The following is a 21,638-nucleotide window of genomic DNA, read 5'->3' on the forward strand; positions in this document are numbered from 1 at the left end:
TTCTAGTCGGCGGCTAGCCTCCGCTATGGCATTGTCTAAAGCTGTGTCTTCATTTGTGTGACACGCATGTGATGGAAGCACTGGTCGTTTTGGTGCACCATTTGATCCGGGAAGTTGAGCTGCCGCTTGTGCATATGAACGCTGGTGAGGAGACGTATGGCGAGCAGCGGGATAAGATAAAGGAAGTTCACGGAAGTTGTTGTCGTCGCATGCGAGAGCTGCAAAGCGATTACTTGTCGGAACATTCACTTTTGCTGGCGACTTGTGAAACTTCTTCGCTTGCTTCTTTGAACACGCAGAGGAGCGAATGTCATGGTCCGGCGATTTGCATAGGGCACAAGGAACTGTTTGTTCATTCGTTGGTTCATTCATGTCGGCCACAGCTGCAGGATTAGGGCAGGTATTTTGCATATGTCCTTCTTTGTGGCAGTGATAATAAAATATACGACGGGGTCGGAAGGGCTGTGGTTTGACGATCGCACCCTAGTAGGTAAGGTACTTTGGGAGTGTCAACGGGCCTTGCAGGATAAGCAGGTATGAGCCACGGCGCCCCATAGACCATAGCGAATGTTTGCGCGCACCACCACGGGAGGGCTTGTGCTGTTGACATGATAAACCATGCAACGGAGGGTGTCAGGACCGGATGCAAATATATTTGCACCGATACATGCTTGCTGTAATCCAGGGGGATCTGCGTAACTGCGCACATTTTCTGAGCGTCCATCAAGGATGGCAAGTTTACCGTGATGGTGTTCGATGGGCGATGGATGACAAACCCGCAGTAGTTCGAAGAGCCAAGAGCGTGGTCAATTGTGGCTTGAACATTCCGGGCAGGGATGGCAGTCATATCAAAGCGCAATGTAGGCTTGATGGTAACGCGGAACGAGTTCGCAGCAGCTGGCATAGAGGCTTGACTCACGGGAGGCATCTGTGGAGGCAGCAGGCGCTCAGACGGTGGTGATGGCCCTTGGTGGGAATACTGAACCGGCGCGACGGGCACAGTTTCTTAAGGGAGTGTCACGGGCACGGAGGCGGTGGAGCAGTCCATGTCACAGGCCAAAGTGGTTGGATCGGAAGATGAAGCAGGCTGGAGGCCCGGAGGCGCTGACGACTGCGTGGACGTGGAGGCTACGTCAGGTGACAACAGAGCGGGCACCCGCATAGCTGTCGTCGCAGAATCCATACAGACGCGTAGCGCGGCCTCGCTCGGCAGCGCCGAGCTAAGTCTAGCTTGCGCCCCAGGGTTCCAGATGGGCTTTTTCGCTTGAGAATGAGCCCACCTTGCCGGGAATTTCTCCGCAGGGGCGTCGTCGGCATTCGTTCTCACGGAGGGCTCTGTCCGACCCTCGCCACACGCCAGAAAACAGGCGAAAAAGCGAAAACACAGTACTAAAAGCGGACACGTATCCTCCCGCTGTCTTCATGTTCTTCCTGCGGTTTGATACATGCTCTTCTGATGACGCTTCCACGCGAACGGATGGAAGATGGATGAATTCCACGCTTTCAAACTAAAGCGTGACAGACTGGCACGTTCAACAACTCCCGTGAACGCGGCTACGTGACGAAGACGATGATATTGCAAGCACGGCCAAGGTTTTATTATGACGCTAAACCTTGGCCAATCCCCCCATGTGGGTATGTGCCATGTTTTAAGAGATAGAAGAAGAAAAAGGAAAAGAAAAAGGAAAAGAAAAAGAAAAACAAAGAGAAAGAGAAAGAGAAAGGAAAAGAGAAAGAGAAAGAAAAAGAAGGAAAAGAAGAAGAAAAAGAGAAAGAAAAAGAGAAAGAGAAAGGAAAAGAGAAAGAAAACGAGAAAGGAAAAGAAGAAGGAAAAGAAGAAGAAAAAGAAAAAGAAGAAGAGAAAGGAAAGGAGAAAGAAAGAAAGAAAAAGAAAAAGGAAAAGAAGAAGAAAAAGGAGAGGAAAAGAAAAAGAAAAAGAAAAAGGAAGAGAAAGAGGAAAAGAGAAAGAGAAAAAGAGAAAGCGAAAGTGAAAGAGAAAAAGAAGAAGAAAAAGAAAAAGGAAAAGAAAAGTAAAAGAAAAAGCAAAAGAAAAAGAAAAAGTAAAAGGAAAAGAAAAAGAGAAAGTAAAAGAAAAAGGAAAAGGAAAAGAAAAGGAGAAAGAAAAGGAGAAAGAAAAAGAAAGAGAAAAAGAGAAAGAGAGAAAGAGAAAGAGAAAGAAAAAGAAAAAGAAAAAGAAGAGAAAGGAAAAGGAAAAGAAAAAGAAGAAAAGGAAAAGAAGAAGAAAAAGAAGAAGAAAAAGAAGAAGAAAAAGAAGAAGAAAGAAGAAGGAAAAAGAAGAAGGAAAAAGAAGAAGAGAAAAGAAGAAGAAAAAGAAGAAAACGAAGAAGAAAAGGAAAAGAGAAAGAAAAAGAAGAAGAAAACGAAGAAAAGGAAAAGAGAAAGAAAAAGAGAAAGAAAAAGAAAAAGAAGAAAAAGAAGAAGAAAAAGAAAAAGGAAAAGAAAAAGAAAAAGAGAAAGAGAAAGGAAAAGAAAAAGGAAAAGGAAAAGGAAAAGGAAAAGGAGAATGAAAAAGAAAAAGGAAAAGGAAAAGGAAAAAGAGGAAGAGAAAGAGAAAGAGAAAGAGAAAAGGAAAGAAAAAGAAAAAGAAAAAGGAAAAGGTAAAGAAAATGAGAAAGAAAAAGGGAAAGGGAAAGGGAAAGAGAAAGAAGATGATGATCGAGAGCTTGGCATTTAGTACAGGCAGGATGTCAGGATTTCTCCCAACTGAATGTTCAGATTAGGGAAATGTATGAACCGACCGACTTAAAACCGAAGTGGCAATCCTTCTTGGTAATACGCTCTGTCTATGACTCGCGTCTACTGCTCTGCTGCTCTCATTATGCGATGTGATTCGTGGCGTATTATAAAAGCTTTGTAAATAAGTTATTTAATGTAAATAGAATATACTTTCATACTTTTAAATGTCATACTTAAAGAAAAGTTGTGGCAACGGCGTGGTGGTCTGATGTAGCAGCCAGCGGAGCTGATTTTTTAGTGCCGCCGCGAGTTCGAATCCCGTTCCCCCAGCTTCAAATTTCTTTATTTCTTTAGTGTCTTCCCCCAGTGCAGTGCCGGCTTTCCGCTGCACCGAGGTCCTTATGCGGTCGCTTAAAATAAAACATTATTGAGGCCACTTGAAAATCAAACGGCTCGCTAAACTGCAGCATTTGGGCTCAATAACAGTAATCACTAACTCCACGAGTCTGGAGTGAACGATTGCTGTGGTTACGATTTTAGTGCTCTATTGCTTCCGCCGAAAAGTGTCTGTCTGTCTGTCTGTCCGAAGCCTGCTTCTAGCACGTGGGCCACTTTGGTCACGTGACGTTGTGATGTCATCGCAAGCTGCCCATCGGATTGTGAGCAAACTGCCCACCGTGGCAGTTCAATTTTATGATTAGTCCCGAGAGACTCCTCAGGAACAAAATAGGTCTCAGAAGCCCCACCGATGGCAGCACCTGCCGTCGCAGGGCAGTGGTGCGTAGCATAACCGCTGCACCACTGCGCCTGGAGCGGAAGCAGGACTCCCAGGTATCTGTGAATGTAAAGAATGGCCGATTCTTCCGCAGTACAAGTCTAAAAAAATGTAATAATACGCAAACTTACATCATACTACATATCAACCAAAGTAAGCATGTTCAGGCCACGCAAGAGCATAAATAGTCAAGATAAAACCATGCGAAACAGGAATAACAGGTGCTAGCGCACGATAATGCATGAAGAAGCCCACGCGAAATCGCCCGTTATTTTTCGGCTTGCACGTCTACGCCGTACTCAAAGCAATGACCACGCTACTGAAATTAGAACCCCAGGTTTTAGTGGCAGCCAGCATCGCCGCTCTAAAGTTGCATGGCTTTCGGTCTAGGGTTATAACACCACCAAAACAAACTTTTTTAAGGCGATGAAGAATTTCAACACTTCAGTTCTATATTAAAACTTCATTCCCATTAGCATGAGCCTTGTCCCGTGTGCTCAGCTGCTACTTCATAAAGTTAAATAATTTTTCCTAAGAGAACGAGGCAAGGAACACTCTGTTGTGGCCACAGATGCTCACCAGAGTAATAAAAAAAAACTTGCCTGAGACAGCACTATGTTGCTGCTTGCACATGACAGTAATCTTGCACAAGCAGCACTCAAAGTCACATTAACACTGGTTGCACTGCAGGCATCAGGAATAGCAAGCTCACTTCTCTTGAAGATTACCATTACACTAGACACCCTACCGAAGAATAATTCATAAACAATGTAAATGAATGTGCACTGTGAAGAATAGGCCCTTTATGTTCCAATACAAGGCTTTCAATAGTTTTTATTTTCAGTTTACTCGAAGCTATACCATGGCATGGCAGAAGATGATTACGCTGTTCCAACCAGATCTTAGAAAGTGATGACACAGACTGATGTTGAGAGGTTTCGAATGTAACTGGTAGTTGTGCTTCTTGAGCTGTAGTATAACATTATTACGTTGAATACGTTACAATTGGATGGTACGCTCTAGACACTGCCCTTAGTTAAATGCAGTGGGAATACATAATAAGCACTTTTCTATTTGCAATACCGAAACGTCTAGTAAAAAATATTTCCTTTTTAACTACAGTCCATTCATACAACCAAATCAAAATGGTTTTATAGGCAGCACTTGCATAGGTGTGAGCTTTTTTTAAATACATATGCTGAGTTCATTCCAGAGCCAAAATCGCCCTAGTTTCGCGCACATGTTTCCGGCACACCATATTGCAAACAATGGAAGAAGCAGGCCCAACAGAGAATCAAACCGACACGTCGACATTGACATTTGTGACGAACAATGCAAATAAATTATTTTCATGACAAATCCACATAGTTGCCTAGGTAAGGAAACAATGATATATACGTTGTAAACTCAATCGCTCGAAACATACCTAGCGGAGCCACAATAATACATGACTGAAGCATGTAAGGGAATTTTTCCTTCTAAACCCGTGTAGTGTGGTGGTAACTAAAAAAACTGTAGCAGCTGATAAAGTGCTATACTGTACAACAATGCACACAGTAGTAACGAGTCTTACAGTAGCCAGCGACCGTAGGCTGGCAGCCAACAATATGATAGCAAAGGCCCAAGTCGGACGCTAATGGCTTCCAGGTGTTAATGGCCTTTTCTACACAGACAGCAACCAAATAATGTCGGTTTAACCTTGCATAAGACAGCAGAGTTTCCGTGAAATTCACTAGAGAAAACATTATCAAGGGCCCTTTTAATAAGCTTAGCAAAAAGCGCCAATTTTCCTCAGCATTTTGGCCCCATACGGACTACAAAAGGCTTAATGAAGTGCCTTCAGTCAGCTTGGTTTGGCACCCCGCAAGCGCATCGGGTTGAACGGCACAAAGAAAACGATAGCAAACTGTATACCTTAAGTGGTTCTGGGCGACCGCCGAACAAAAACGGAGCCTCTATTAGATACTCGCTAATTAAGAAAGTGATGAAATTCCGCGCAAGTTTTAAATCACGGCGCAGTGAAAGTTAAGATCGCACACTTAGATGTTATGAGCCCAAAGTAGAAGCGAAAGCATTGGAAATCGCACGGTTCAGGAACTCCCAAGCTTAGCCCCAAAGCTTAGATACAAAGCTGCGTGTAGACATTGCTGCGCAACTGCAGAGCGATAGCACAAACTACTGAACGATATTGCATATTAATAAAGCAAGAGCGCCTTAAAAAAAGGAAAAGACGCTCAGGCACGTACTGGCGATCGCCCGTTGTTGCATCATACCAGAGCGGGCCTAAAACAGTTAAGAACAAACAACATAAGCAATCCTAATATATTTGACAAGCTCATTTACTGCTCAGGCACTCAAACGCAATTAATTTCCAAGTAAAGATTCATCCTCCAGCACGGTGGCGCCGAATTTTCAAAGAAACTCGTGAACGCAGCACATGTTGAAGCGAGCGCGCTTCTACGGAGGGAGGGCGCATGGTTGCCTTTCTGCGTCTAAACTTGCGCCATAACCAGCAAAACTCTTCGACCGTCGCTTCTAGCCAAAAGAGCTAGATAATAACGCTGGCAAAATTCTGCTTTTTTTAACATCCGATATTACACCAATAAAATAATTTTATGTATCGCCAACAGTAATGAATAATACCAAAGCGCAGTGTTTAGGTTTCGTGGTAAATGTAGCCCGGCGGTGCAGGTAGCCTCTACATCGGGCCATCTGCTTTTTGAGGGACGGCTGGCTTTCCGTCACGGCTGTTGGCTGGCCCGACGTTTCATGCCAGCCTTGAGCCAGGCAGCCTGGCATGTGCTCACGGCCAGATCAGTTGCCGAGCTTGTATTGCCGACCTAGTCGGCTGCCGACCAGGAGTCACTAAAAAGCCGATGGTCGGCAGTCGGTCTGCGCCGCTTCGGTTACCATTATCAGTTCATTACCTGCATATATATAAGCAGTGCACAACAGCAAGTGGAAAATATTCGCAGTGAACATTAGGCATTTGCTACATACCCGCCACCAGTGGCCTCTAGCTGGCTCATAGCTTTCTCGATATTGATTGACATTCAATATTCAATATTTTGTATTCGTGAATACACTAAACATATGCCAGAAATAGGTTCCTCAAATTTTATGCCTGGTATTCGAAATATATTCTTAAAATTTTCCAAAAATGCGTCACTTAAAGCATGCTTCGAGCACGTTTCAAATACGTGAAAAAATATGCATGCGGTTCTAGAATCTTGCCAATGTATTAAAAGTACTTTCGTAAATATGAAATTAATTCGTCTGAAGTATACGTCACATAAAGCATGCTTCGAGCACGTTTCAAAGACGCGAGAAAATATGCATGGGGCTTTAGCATCTTGTCATTGTATTAAAAGTGCATTTTCGCAAATGTGAAATAATTCATCTGAAGTATATGTCACATAAAGCATGCTTCGACCACGTTTAAAAGACGTGAAAAAATATGTATAGGGCTTTAGCATCTTGTCAATGTATTAAAAGTGCACTTTTGCAAATGTGAAATAATTCGTGTGAAGTATACGGAATTTAACGATGTTTCAAGCACGTTGCAAACACGTGAAAAAATATGCATGCAGTTTTAGCATCTTGTCAATGCATTAAAAGTGTACTTTCGTAAATATGAAATTATTTCGTCTGAAGTATACTTCAAATTTGACAAACGGGCAGTCGTTTTAAACTTATTTGAAGCATACTTTTGGCTGCCGTAGAACAACATAGTGCTCGAAATCGCGTTTCTTTAATGATCTTTGCATGTTCGCAATGTATTGAAAGTGTACTTTCGCAAATACGACATTAATGCGTCCAAAGTATAGTTCAGTTCTAACGATTGAGCTGTCCGCGTAAAGGTATTTACAGCAAACTTCAAGCTGCTGGTGAACAGTTAGTGCTCGAAACCTCGTTTTGGGAAATGACATGTTGGCAATGCATTTAAAGTGTAATTTCGCAAAAACGAAATTAATTCGTGCAAAGTACACTTAAATTCTAAGAAATGCGTAGTCCGCGTCACATATTTGCAGCACACTTCTATATGCCGTGGAAAAACCTATTAGTCGATATCACGTTTTCGGGAAACGTGAAAACTCTCCCTTTTATGTAGTCCATTCGTTTATGGGAACTTCTAGCAGAACGCAATCACCACTCATTTAAATTACGTGTGGACACTGTGGTAGCATTATACTGGCAGTGGCGTCATGCGGAACTCGGGTCCCGAAGATGTCAGCAGCAAAAAGGAACCCGACTGGCAAGGCTGACCGGCTCCCATAGACGCCCATGTATTTGTTTTTTGACAGTTCAAGTCCTGACTGAAACCGGTGCGACGCGTGTGTCAGCAGTCCATCCATTTAACTAATGTCAAAGGAGACTACCTATCTAGACAAATGATTTTATCTCTCTTTTGAAATTCTCAACTCTTTTACACATGAAGTGCTAGCCACGTTCCTTTTTTTTTTTACCTGACCGCATGCCCATTATGCATCCTTCACCTGCATCTTGTTGTTTGCATTCTCTCGTGTCACCCTTCACACAGGCATCGTTCCTTGTTAAAACTTTTATAGCTTTTAAGATTATATCGCCTTTATCCGGCCCTTCACACCACCACCTGACGTTGACTCAGCTGACAGCTTGCCTCGCGACTACTTAATATGTATGTGGACCTTTCGAATTAACATCAGCTGTAAGTCACCGCCTGTGTTGAACGTTCCTTTCTTCGTCCTGTGTTTGCGCTGTTAACTTTCAACCATTGATCAGCATTATTCGGTGATCCCGACTAGTACACCTCTTTTAAACCGAGCCAAAGTGAATATGTGTTTAATGTATTAATTGTATATCTTTAGTGTATTTTTAATCTAATGTAATGTATTTACTGTATATCTTTAGCATACTTTTAATATATTTAATGAATGGTTTTAGTGTATTTTTAATGTATTTATTGTATAATTTTAGTACATATCTAATGTATAATAAATATACTATGCGGACAGAAAATTCATTTTTGATACATTTGTACGAATATTGAAAATATTACCCCTAGCATACTTAGAAAACATTCGAATTGTAAATTATGCATAGGAACAAAAAATGCGAAATTAATGTGAAATTAACACGATGTTTTCGAAATGCATTTTCAGCACAAGATTTCCTCGCTACGGGGCCGGCCAAATTGGACCCGGCTGTGAAGCGAATGCTTAATATTCCCCGTTAAGCCCACGAGTTACAAGAGTAAAAACGAGAGGGACCCAATACAAAGCTGCAATATTATAGCTTGCTGTCGGTTACACGGGAAATGTGGGCGGATGGCTGAACAGAGGTCTCTAAGTGGTTCTTACTTGAGCTGGCATTGGCACATCCACTTCCCAAACAGTTAAAATTCGGTTTAGGTTGCGCATAGGCTCCTGCTCGGCCCTACTTTGGGAAGCCGGCAAAATCGTCGGGCGAACGAATTCGGCCTATGGGCAGCCGATGTTAATCCCCAGCCTCGGCCCAGGGTATTTCAGCAAGGTCGGGCCGTGCAGTTCGGGTCGGTTCGGTTATGTAAGGCCGACGTCACACCGATCTCGTGTTGCCCCTTGGGACACTAGAATATAGCTAAGAAGCTAAGACGTGGGTAGGTTGGTCAACTAATATTGAATAGTTTGAAAAAGATGACAGTGCGCCACCATCACGACGATGAAGAGGTTTGGGCGGCCTCGGCGACTGGCTGCCGTGCGCGTTGGGGAGCTCGAACTCACTCTAGAAGACCGTACTGGTGCCGCCGCTGCTGGGTCAGTTTGTGCCACGGTTACTCCGCCAGCCGTTTCAGCGTTACAATAAACCGGTCTTCACTTGGCGAAAGTTCAGTTTCCCGTCCTCGTACCGCCCTGGACTTCCGCAACCGCACGCTACCGACCCCTGCTATTCCCGCTCAGCCCGAAGCCAACCACGAAACCGTGCAGCTGGGTTCCACCGTCCTCTGCTCCGGTGCCGGACAGGACGGGGGAACCCTCCGTGGAGAATGTCTTGCTCCGTGGAGAATGTCTTGGACACATTGAACACCTTGACCTGCTCATGCCTTTCGACGATGGTGCACTTTGCGGTGGTACCACCGTCGCCGCCCTCACACCGCCTAGTGCTGTCTCCGACCTGCTGTCACAGGAAATGTTTCACCGCTCGGGGGCCAGCGACCTCGACCCAGCTCATCGCGAGAAGCTCCACGCCCTGCTTCACAAGTTCCGCTCGTCCTTCGGCCACCAGACAACTTCCTTGGGCCGCGCGAACACCGTCATTCACCGCATTGATGCAGGACCTCATGCCCCTCTACACCAGCGCCCCTACCGTGTGTAGCCTCCAGAGCGCCGCGTCATCTCTGAACAAGTTGACGACATGCTGCACCGCGGCGTTATCCAGTCCTCGTCTAGTCCGTGGTCGTCGTCCATCGTGCTCGTCAAAAAGAAGGATGGTTCAATTCGATTCTGAGTTGATTATCGCCGGTTGAAAAAAATTACGCGCAAAGACGTCTACCCACTACCCCGTATTGACGACGCCCTCGACTGTTGGCAAGTAGCCGAGTTTTTCTTCTCCCTAGATCTCCGTTCCGGCTATTGGCAAGTCCCCATGGCTGAATCTGACCGCCCGAAAACAGCTTTTGTCACCCCTGACGGCCTCTATGAATTCAACGCGATGCCATTCGGCCTCTGGAACGCTCCCGCAACGTTTGAGGGCATGATGGACAACATCTTGCGTGGCCTCAAATGGCACATTTACCTATGCTATTTAGACGATGTTGTCGTTTTTTCGCCTGATTTTACGACACATCTCGCGCGCTTGCACAAGTTACTGTGCTGTCTCACCGATGTCGGTCTCCAACTCAACCTCAAGAAATGTCGATTTGGTGCCCGCAAACTCACCATACTCGGCCATGTCGTCTCCAAAGATGGCGTCCTGCCCGATCCGAAGAAGCTTCGTGCTGTCGCAAACTTTCCCGAACCGACTTCTGTTAAGGAGCTTCGAAGCTTCGTGGTCCTGTGCTCATATCTTCGCCCCTTTGTGCGCAACGTCGCCTCCATAATTGTACCGCTTACGGAGCTCCTGAATGAGCCTGCTGATCTGTCTGCTTGGAACTCAGCCTGCGACGCTACTTTCACTACCCTCCCTCGTCTTCTGGCTTAACCATCGATACTGCGCCATCACGACCCCAGTGCGCCAACCGAGTTGCACACCGACGCCAGCGGCGTAGTCCTCGGAGCCGTCCTTGCACAGCATTAGGCCGGCTTTTCCGAAGACGTTGTTGCTTACGCCAGTCGTACGCTCACGAAAGCCGAATCTAATTGCGCCGTTACAGAAAAGGAGTGCCTCGCCATAGTGTGGACACTCAACAAATTTCATCCTTACCTTTATGGCCGCCCCATCGACGTTGATACTGACCACCATGCCCTCTGCTGGTTGGCTATCCTTCTGGACGCCTCGGCCGCTGGGCCCTTCGTGTTCAAGAATACGACATTAACGTCGTATATCGGTCGGGGCGCAAACATTCCGACGCTGACGCCTTGTCGCGCTCACCTCTGCCATCTCCAACGGCCTCTTCGTCCTAGTCCGCCTCGGCGCTGGCCGCGCTCAATGCCACGGATTTCATCATGGAACAGCGTCGAGATCCATGGATTTCTTCGCACCTAGATGCCCTCAATGCGCCGACTACAGCTTCGTTACCTCGGGCCCTTCGTCGTAAAGCTTCTGATTTCACGATTCGCGATTTGCTATATCGCCGAAACTATCACCCGGATGGCCGCAAATGGCTCTTGGTTATTCCTCGTCAGATTCGCTGTGAAGTTTGTGCTCATCACCATTCCGAGCCACAAAGTGTTCATACAGGATTGCTGTAAACATACGAACGCCTGCGCCAGCGATACTACTGGCGTGGAATGTACACATTTGTTCGCCGTTATATACGCTTATGCATTGCCTGTGAGCAGCGCAAATCTGCTCCTCCCCTCCCCCGGCCCGTTACAGCCATTGCCTTGTCCAGCTCGCCCCTTCGATCGCGTGGGCATCGATCTGTGTGGTCCCCTCCCGTCCACGCCTGCCGAGAATCGTTGGATTATAGTTGCCGTGGACCACCTCACTAGGTATGCGGAGACGGCAGCCCTGCCCTCTGCTAGTGCTCGCGACATCGCATACTTCCTCCTTAATCATTTCATCCTGCGTCACGGCGCCCCTCGGGAACTCCTCAGCGACCGCGACTGTGTTTTCTTATCTGATGTCGTTCACGAGCTACTGGATGCGTGCCCCACCGTTCATCGCAAGACCACTGCCTACCATCCCCAAACCAACGGCCTCACTGAACGCTTCAACTGGACTCTTGGAGACATGCTCGCCATGTACATTTCCTCCGACGCCTCCAATTGAGATCAAGTGCTTGCATTCGTAACTCATGCTTACAATACTGTCTCTCAAGCCACAACCTGTTTTTCTCCGCTCTCTCTTATATGACCGTGAACCGTCTTGTCTCGTGGATACCATCCTTCCGTACCACCCCGACTGCTCGGAATGCACTTTTCTCTCTGACGTTGCCCGTCATGCCGAGCAGTGCCGCCAGCTTGCACGCTCGTTGACGAGTACCACTCAAGGCCTCCGCACATATGCGAGTGACCGCAACCAGTCTGCCCATGACTTTTCCACGGACTCACTCGTCTGGTTGTCTGTTCCGGCTGCCTCCAAGTTTGCGCTTAAGTACCTCGGCCCTTACCGTGTCTTGGAGGGCATGTCACCTATGAACTATACCGTCGAGCGAGTGACACCCTCTTTGGATCACCGCTGTTGGGGGCGCGAAATTGTTCATGTCAGCCGGCTAAAGCCGTACTACGATCCCCTTGTCATATCTTCGCCCTGAGTCGCCAGGATGGCTCACTCTTGTCGCCGGGCCAGTTGCAATGAAGAAGACGAGAGTGCGCCACCATCAACGACGATGAAGAGGTTCGGCCGGCCTCGGCGAGCGGCTGCCGCGTGCGTTGGAGAGCTCCAGCTCACTCTGGAAGTCCGTACTGGTGCCGCCGCTGCTAGGTCAGCGTGTGCCACGGTTACTCTGCCAGCCCTTTCAGCGCTACATTAAACCGCTCTTCACGTTAGCTTTTTACTATTACTCTTAGGCTTCCTAATTATTGAGAGGCGTATAGCCCAGCGTAAGTGATACCAATATAACTTTTTAGAATTTGGAAAACGTGGTTAAACTCGGCGCTGTGGCCCAACTAATTCCGGCTACAGAGCGCTAAAATACGTGCACTTTACAGAAGCATTCACTCAAATCGAACACTCGAATGCGCGCAACTCGACGAAATAGGCAAAATATGTTTGGACACAGAGTGGTGGGTAATCCCATTTTTGAAACTCTTAAAACTGATATAAATATTAATTATCGTGTGTAACAGGCCTCTCAAAAAATAAGGAACCTAACAGTAATCGTTAAAAAGTTAGCTATTCAATGTTAGTTTACCAGCCTGCTAGTTAGCATCGCACGCCTTAGCGGTATATTCTGATGTACTACACTGTTGAAAATCCTATGCCGAAGAAAGCGCTCTTCTAACGCAAAAAGCCTATGTTTGAAAATAGGATAAATCCTTAGGTGAGACACCCTGTACACGTGCGAGCGTGCGCTTTGAGACGGGGTGTGAACCTTTGAGAGGCGGTGGAGTTAACCATGCTCTCAGCAGTCGTGTGGGTGAACGAAAGTCTTTATAAAGAATGCATTTCCTTAATGAGCTCCGAAGGACCACAAGTTCACGTACGCGCTATGTTGCGGCGATTGGTGCAGTCCCAGCAAGGAGAACACGAAGTAGCATGAAGCGAGTCGGTTTCGCTAGCAGTTACAATTATTCTGTGCTCTTCAGCACTTAAAGAACAACACAGACACGCCGCTGCACCGAACGATCCCGAAAGTCCTGCGGTAGGGGCCGCCGCAGCTTGGCGACTTGACAAGAGTACATCGCGTGCAGCCATCTGTCCGTGTTCAACAGAGGCACGACGAGCGACGAACAAGATCTGGTCGCTGCGCCGGGTTCAGTGAAGTCGAAAGCACCGAACTCTCCCAGTACTCGGGAATAACGAGAGCGTGATTGGGGAAATGTGCAACGTTCGACATTCCAGTTAATCGGCCGATTCGACAAGCCGACGTGCACTATCACTATTTTCTCGAAATTGCGATTTTCCAAATTGCGGTTACGTGGACACAGCCGTCATGTTTGCGCAGCTTCTGCTATCCATCTTTGTAAGTGCGAAGTATTGGGATTCCATCAAATTATTCACTTTCAAGGGTAGACGTGCGGGCTCGTTGGTGGTTCATACTTGGTTTAAACAGCGCAAAAGACGCGGATGCAGAAGACACACACGGCCCTGTTTTATTCAATCTCGTCTGGACAGCGGCATGCCAGCCGCTTTGACAGGACTTAAAATGATTTGTTGGGGGTGGAAGTCAGACGAGATTTCTGGTTCGTTTTTCTGCTTGCGGCAGCAACTGATATGCGGTCGGATTGAATTGTCAGAAATATCACTTCGAAAGAAGAATGCCATTCGTGTTTCCTGCCGCCTCCGTATATGTACGATCAACATTCCCGACTGCTGCAGGAAGAAGATTAAAAAAAAATCTTTTTTAGCATTCGATTTGCAGTGAGAATTGCAGTTTTGTATTGGTAAATATTTCAAATTCCTTACTCGATCGGAATAAATTAAGTTAACATGAATAAATATTACAAATTATCTGGGCGTATGCCGAATATTGAATCAAAGAGAAGTTAATCATGGCAAGGACCCAGCAGCCCTGCTCTTTTTTCTACCCGCTTCACAAAAACAAGTATTTGCGTTTTAGGGAAAAAATCAAATGGTATTTAGCCTGACCACTGATCTGAAAGAAATGGGAGTCGAAATCTGCCTCCGTTCAAAGTTCATCAGGTGTCGTTATTTTTCTTACCGGTGCACAGCACAGCCGCGATGTTGGAGAAGCAGCGTCACCTAGTTACTCCCGTATGCATGACCTCCATGGCCGCTTGCGCAGCCTGCCGCAGCTGCGCTTTGCTGAGCACAAGCAGTCGCCATCTGTGCTGCGTAATTGAATTCTTTTGAACGTTTCGTTTACCAGCATCACTAGTCTCGATATTCGCCGATCCAGAGTGGGGCGTACACATGACGTGTACATCGGAGCGGTGCCAATGTATTACGTAAACGTAGAATGGGATGACGAATTTGGAAAAGAAAGGAAAAAGTATCACAACAGATAGTGTCGTCTGCTACTTGGCGCCAAGTTCAAAGAAAACCGATGCCATAAAGCGTGCCTGAAGCCAAGCATCTCCGGCGCGTACGCGTCGTGCATTACAGCCGCTGAGCGAAACAGTGAAATGCGTTGCGGTCTCGGCGTATGAGTCCGCACATATGCGTTGGCCAGGGAAGGAATACATGGCTCTGGCGTTGGTTTTCAACGCGACGCGAATTGTCGCAATAATAGTGAATATAGTTTAGCGGTAACTGCGGGAAGCGATGTTCTTCGCGACGCGGCCGCTGCTATACCCACAAGGAGCGACGAAACGTGCACGGCGGCAGAGCGTGAAAGACGCTATGACTGAGAATTGTTTGGCGGTCCCTGACTGTCAATTCGTTGGCACATGCGGCGCTAAGGGTCTTCGCGCCCCCATACAGTGAAGGTAAAAGTAAATGATATAATGAAAATCTGTCGCTTGATAACTTATTTTCCTCGAAGGAAAAAAGTGTAATAAATAAAAGAAATTACATGATAAATTTTACGTTTGTCCATTCACGGACGTTCGCTAAGAAGGTATATGGGGAAGAGCTCTACGAAGCACACAGTCGCGCCAGAATTACAATGGACTCTGCACAGGGAAGCAGTGAAGGCGATAGCGAGCAGCGCTGTGCCTATGCACCGCGCTGCGGCGCTATTCAGCTGACAGCTCTGTTCAACTTTATGCAGATCCGCCGCGCGTTGGCCCACGCTGCCGAAGAAAGGCGGGCGATGTGGGTGCAGCTGGCAAAGGACAGGTTTCATTGGAAAGACATGAGAGAGGCCTTTGCCCAGCTGCGGGCGTAGTCAGGCTGATGTTGATGATGATGACTGGAAGTTAAGACAACAATGCACAAGATGAAACAAAATTTTTCACACAGAGCCCAGTGATTTCTTTGCTGTAAGGCAACCGCTATGCACCTGCAGCAGCAGAAGGCAGCTCCTTTTAATGCAGCAACATTCCTTGCAAGAGAGAAAGGTTTAATTTCTGTAAAGGTAAACACGTCACCTGGAAAAAAGTTCACATATGGCACTCAACCTTGGGGAACGGGACAAATATAGAGGTGGAGATTGAAGGTGGACGGTGATGCCACATTATAAACTGCTTCGTGCAGTGTGCAAGACACTTGCTTTATTCGGTTCATGAAAGTTGTTATCTTAATGTGAACATACACATGCATTATCTAGAGCACGTGGTACATTAAGCATGAACATGTCTCAGGGTGAGGCGAAGGAACCAAAGGAGAATAAAAACAACTGTGAAGTTGTAGGCACCAAAATTAAAAATTAAGAACAGCAACCCGACAAGAAAAGCACAAGCATGCACAGCAGCAAGGTAGCACGCAAAAAAAGGCAAGCAATGCAAGGCTATTGTGGCCCTCAGCAAAATATTTGAGGGAGGCAGCATCACAAACAGGCAGTGGTATTCTGGCAAAAGGTTCATTAATGTCAGTAATGCTGCATGATAACACTGGATGTATAATGGTTTCGAAAGCCCTGTGCGCTCTACGAGGAATCTCCAACAGGCTTCAGCAATGCCTGTTGCATGATGTGCAAGCGTATGACCTTCCTTGCGTACACTCCTCATCACATACATATTAGGGTCATTGTCGGCTGCTTTCAAGTGGGCCGTCCAGCAGGCCCGGGGTACACTCGAAAAGTACAAGCCTCACGACCCACCACAAACGGGCCGAACTGGGGTAGTACAAAGTACGGCATAACCCTGGGTCGACACGTGGCCAAAGTCACGACGCGTTAAACCATCGGTTGCCGGCATTTTAATAAAGTTTCTCCCATCTTATCCTGTCAGAATGCTGTTAGGCAACATTTACAACATACACTGGTGCAATGAAGACTCTGTGATGGCACTAATGTTCACTGCAGGAGAGTAATGCTCAATGAATTTCATTCACTTTCAAACTAGTTTCCTTTACTGTGCATTAAAATAAACAACCGAAACCCTCTATGCACACCAACAATATGACGTCTTCCGTTCAATGAAGGCCACCATACCATCTCTAGGAGTTGAAATGTTGGCAAAAGTCTGAAGGGGCACTGTGGACAAATCAAAAGTTGCGCTGTAACAATACATTACCACAAGGTTGCTCTGTAACCATACATTACCACATTTCAAAAAGAAAGGGCCTGTCTGTAATGAGAACGAAGCTCGTGTACAGCTCATGGATTAATTGTTCAAAGAAGAAGAATCCTGAGCACATCGCGCAAGATTACCGTGGTGAACTGCATTGGCATGAAGGCTATTACTGTCCTCGACTACGTGAAAGAAAAAAAAATGAAACACTTAAGATGTACAGTAGTGTGTGCACATGGAGGGTAAATTGCGTTTTTCAGCACGATTAAGGCAGTTTGAAATATGTAAGCAAGTCTGACTCTTAGTTTCCAAGAGACATGAACAGAAAGTATTCATCACGAATGTAATGGTTGAATAGGTTGCAAAATGATGAAATTGGAGTCATTGATAGTGGTTGTACATAAAATTTAGCCTCCCTGAAAAATTACCTTCTTGTACAGCTTTGCTGGCTATTTTCTCTTCAAGTTCAAACAGAAGTATGAAAGCAAACAAAATCAGGTGTCACCACTTCGCGCACTTTTGCGTGTGTTCCCAGACACCCTTAGAGCGTGTGGGGGTAGTGGCCTCGGTCACAGAGGAGATGCCCTCGACTCGGCGTGGCAAACTCAGCCGGAGACCAGCTACCAAGTGACAAGGGGTTGGTCGTTTGGTGCCCAGCTCTCGCCGGACGCAAGCCAGAGAATGGGTCGGAGCCAAAGGTTCACAAAACAAAACAATGTTTATACAGCGAAGAGACGATACAAAGGATTGCACTATCACTCGTACGAGCACATACAAAGTGATTCACCAATAACATGCAACACGTGCAAGGTAACATTTGAGAGGGATAACAATTCAACAAAATCTTTGCACCTAAAGTGCACTAACGCAGGGACAAATAATGCAAACACAATTTGTTCACCGGGCACTGCCATAGTCCGACGACATTTAGGAGCACGACGGGGCCGATCCGCAGACTGGTGCACCTTACCTCGCTGGTCCGTCCGTGGCTGGTCGAGTGGTGTTCTCCCGGGAGTCGAGCGGGCGCGCTTCTCGGAAGCTTAAACGGCGGCTCGGGCTCACAGGCGAGGGTTGCAGCCCCACATTTATAGGCGCGGACCGCGTCTGTTTGTCCTTCGCGCCAAGGCAGGCGCGCACATACACGCAGCTTTAACCGCACAAACTCCTTCTTCTTGTGCCGGGCGCGCGACCCCATTGGTCGAGCGCGGAAACCACCTTCTAGAACAATCTAGGTCATTTGCGGCACACTGAGTCATCGGTGCCGGAGCGAAGGGAAGGGGGGGGGGGGGGAGGATATCACTTTGGCGTGCAGAATGTTACCCTCTTTCCGTCAACAAGCAAAAACTTCTCCAACATTCGAGAAGAATCGAAGCCGCGCGTGTCTATGTTTACTTTGGCGCCCCGACAGCGAGCTGAGTGAAAAGCGCCGTGCGCTCTAGGGTTATTCCCCCGCTGTTTTTTTTTTGTTTTACTTTACCGCGCGCGGGCGCGATTGCTTAGGCGCAGCGCCGGTTTTTTTCGAACATGCGCCGAATTTTGTGACACTGCCCCTTCCTTTAAGAATTATTGTGCAACAATATTCACAAAACACAAAATTCGTGCGCACATGCTTGCGCTCACAATCTATTTTGCGGATGCCAGAATACATACATTCAATCATGTTCTTACATACATGGCACTTGACAATAGTCACAATGTACTTCAACACATACCGCAACTCGGCAACACATTAACACAACACAAAGAGGGAGCACACAAGTTCAAGGCATTCCTGCGCCTATATTTCCAAATTCGGCGTATGGAGTCGGTTCGGGATAAAGTTGCCCCGCTCGAGATTTCGGAAGCGTTTGTGGTTCGCTTTCTAACGCGACTCTGGGTTTTGTTCCTGTCGCGCGTTCTGCTCGTTTTCCTCTTTCCACAGAGTTTTCTCTTCCGAACGCGGTTCTGGCTCTGCTTCCTACTCGTAGTGCTCTGAGTATTCCTGCTCAGACTATGAGCCCTTCCTATTTGCTTTCGCCTGGCGCGTCTGTTGCGAACAGTTCGCTCAAAACGGCTTCGCCTCTCGTTGCGTTCTTCTCGGAGTGCGCTCTTGTGTTTGCACTTGCGCCTCCAGAGCGAGTCCTTGCTGAACACTGTGCTTGTGCGTTTCAGCTTCTTTATCACTTTCTGCGTTATTTGTGCAGCTTGCTTGTACCCGACTGAGTTGTTTTCAGCTTGCTTCTGTTTCTTCCTGCTTTCTTCTTGACCTTCCTCCGAGGTCCGTCCTGTTCGATTCCACCTGCATCGGTGGAGTTCGACTCGTTTCTATTTCTTTTTACTTTCTTCAGCATTCTTCTTCGGGGCAGGCCAAGCTCGTTTCCACATGCATCATCCGAGCTACGCGCTCGTGATGCCACTGTTTCAGTCACCTTTTGTTCTTCATAGGCTGAACTTCCTCTTCTTGATTCCTTCTTTTTTCTCTTGTTGGCTTTTCCTCGTGCCAAGTGCTCGCAGCACAACTCTTTAACCTTTGGAGACACATTCTTGTTTGTTGTCCATTCAGCTTCCGGTGATTTGTTCTTGCGCTCGTCAGTTTCAGTGCAGTCGTGCTTCAGTGTTTTTACTGCACTTTCGCCTTTCGCACGGTCGCTACTGAGAGAATCAGGCGTGCAACACTCTGACTTCTCGGTGAAGCTTCTACTTTCTTCCTCAACCTCAGGCGCCTGCCTTAAGGTCCCCTCTGACTGAAGTGTCAGGTTGGCCTGCTCCACATTGCCTACTACGTCGGTAGAAGCCACACTCTCACTTCGAGCGGGCGCGCGGGGGCAAAAACTTCTCCAACATTCGAGAAGAATCGACGCCGCGCGTTTCTATGTTTACTTTGGCGCCCGACGGCGAGCTGAGTGAAAAGCACCGTGCGCTCCGGGGGTTCTTCCCCGCTGTCTTGTTTTACTTTACCGCGCGCGGGCGCGATTGCTTAGGCGCAGCGCCGGTTTTTTTCGAACATGCGCCAAAATTTGTGACATCAGGTTGAAATATGCTGCTGTTTTGTTTTGGACTGTCATTATTTTTTTCTTTGTTTTACTACCAAGTAATATCTTCACTACTGTGTGGCATGTGATGGCATCGTAATTAGTGTTAAGATGTTATTGGGCGTGTGCAACCAGAAAAGAAAGGTATGGAAAGCCTGCGCACACCACTGTCAAGGAGAGGTTTATAACACGACATCATTAAGGCTCCCATTCAGAAGATAACCCAGTGTTATCCAGCTGGCATTGTGTCAGAACACCGCGTCCCGCTTGCATGTCTGGAATGAAAGTAATTGAAAACAGGCTTTTTAATTAAAATCAAATCTCAGCGCATGTCTCAAACTACTACACCTAATAAAGCAATAGATTTTGCGTACAAAAATTTGATTAAATTTCATTCTGGCTTCATAGAGTCTTGGGTTACCAGGCAAGCCCACTCTACCAACTAGACCGTGCAGGAACATTGACTGTACTGAGGTACAAAGGCTGCCGCGATAGCTGAGTGGTTATGGCACTCGGCTGCTGGCCTTAAAGACGCGGGTTCGATCCCGGCTGCGGGGATGGAATTTCAATGGAGGTGAAATCCTAAAGGCCCGTGTACCGTGCGATGTCAGTGCACGTTAAAGAACCCCAGGTGGTCGAAATTTGCAGAATCCTTCACTACGGCGTCTGTCATCGCCTGAGTCGATTTGGGACGTTAAACCCCCATAAACTAAACTGAGGTGCAAGGGGGGGGGGGGGGGTGATGTGTGTGTGCTGTTGGCTTCATTTGAAGCTTAATAATGTAATCACTGCAGTGGACTAAAGATGTGCTAATCAGTGAGAAACCAGTTACAGTAATATCATGTAGGTGAACTGCAGTGTGCAAGAGTTCAAAGACAAGAATGCGGAACCTGTGTTGAGCTAATTATGATACATGTGCGAACATGAACGAAGAACAGCGTTTGTGTGATGAGAAACAACTGCAGGGAGCCATTAACACAGTCGCATAATGCCCTCAAATGCTGGGCTTAAGTGTCCTCCTACTACATTGGGGAGTGAGACAAGTTGCTACGCCTTTTAGGTGTGGCACCTTCTCTGAGTAAGGTGTGTTTTACATGTACAGTGAAAAATTAGTGGAAGGCTGTATCTCCAAAATAATTTATTTTTATCACTGTCCTTCATGATTCCTAGAATTCATTATGCAGTCTAATTGCGATTCATTACCTAGTGCCATTACATATTGAACATTACGTCTCGTGTACAAAGATAAGAATTTTTTTTGGACAAACCCACCTTTCATAACCGTTCAACAGTGGTGTACAGGCACATTATTGTTGTCTAATTTTCAAAGAGGAGTACCAAGCAGTCACCTTTGCTAAACAAAAAAGTGGAAGCACGTACACTGATGGTCCGGTCCCACTAAGGGTGTAGAGAATAAACAGGTTGTCTGAGATTTTTCTTACAGCCACCAAACAACATCCCCAAATTACATGAACCAAGGTGCAAATGGCTGAGTAAATGAAAATAGGATCTAACACAATTTGACTGGGAGGTTGGTAGGCCAGCACACAAAATTATCTCGGACCCCAAATCCCGGAAAGAGAAAAAGATCCCGGACCTGCGAGGACCGCCTCAGTAACCCATAAATATCAGTAACAAAGTTTACTACTACTACTATTACTGTCAATTTCCAGCTGGATTACCTAACTGGATTATACGCTTCCAGCTGCAAAATGCTATTTACAGATTTAATGTTGAAATTACGTAGAGTTGCATAATTTATACTTCCATCTACCTTCAATTGAATTATTGTACAAT

This window comes from Amblyomma americanum, chromosome 7 (assembly GCF_052857255.1).
Source record: "Amblyomma americanum isolate KBUSLIRL-KWMA chromosome 7, ASM5285725v1, whole genome shotgun sequence".
NCBI classification, from domain to species: Eukaryota; Metazoa; Arthropoda; class Arachnida; order Ixodida; family Ixodidae; genus Amblyomma; species Amblyomma americanum.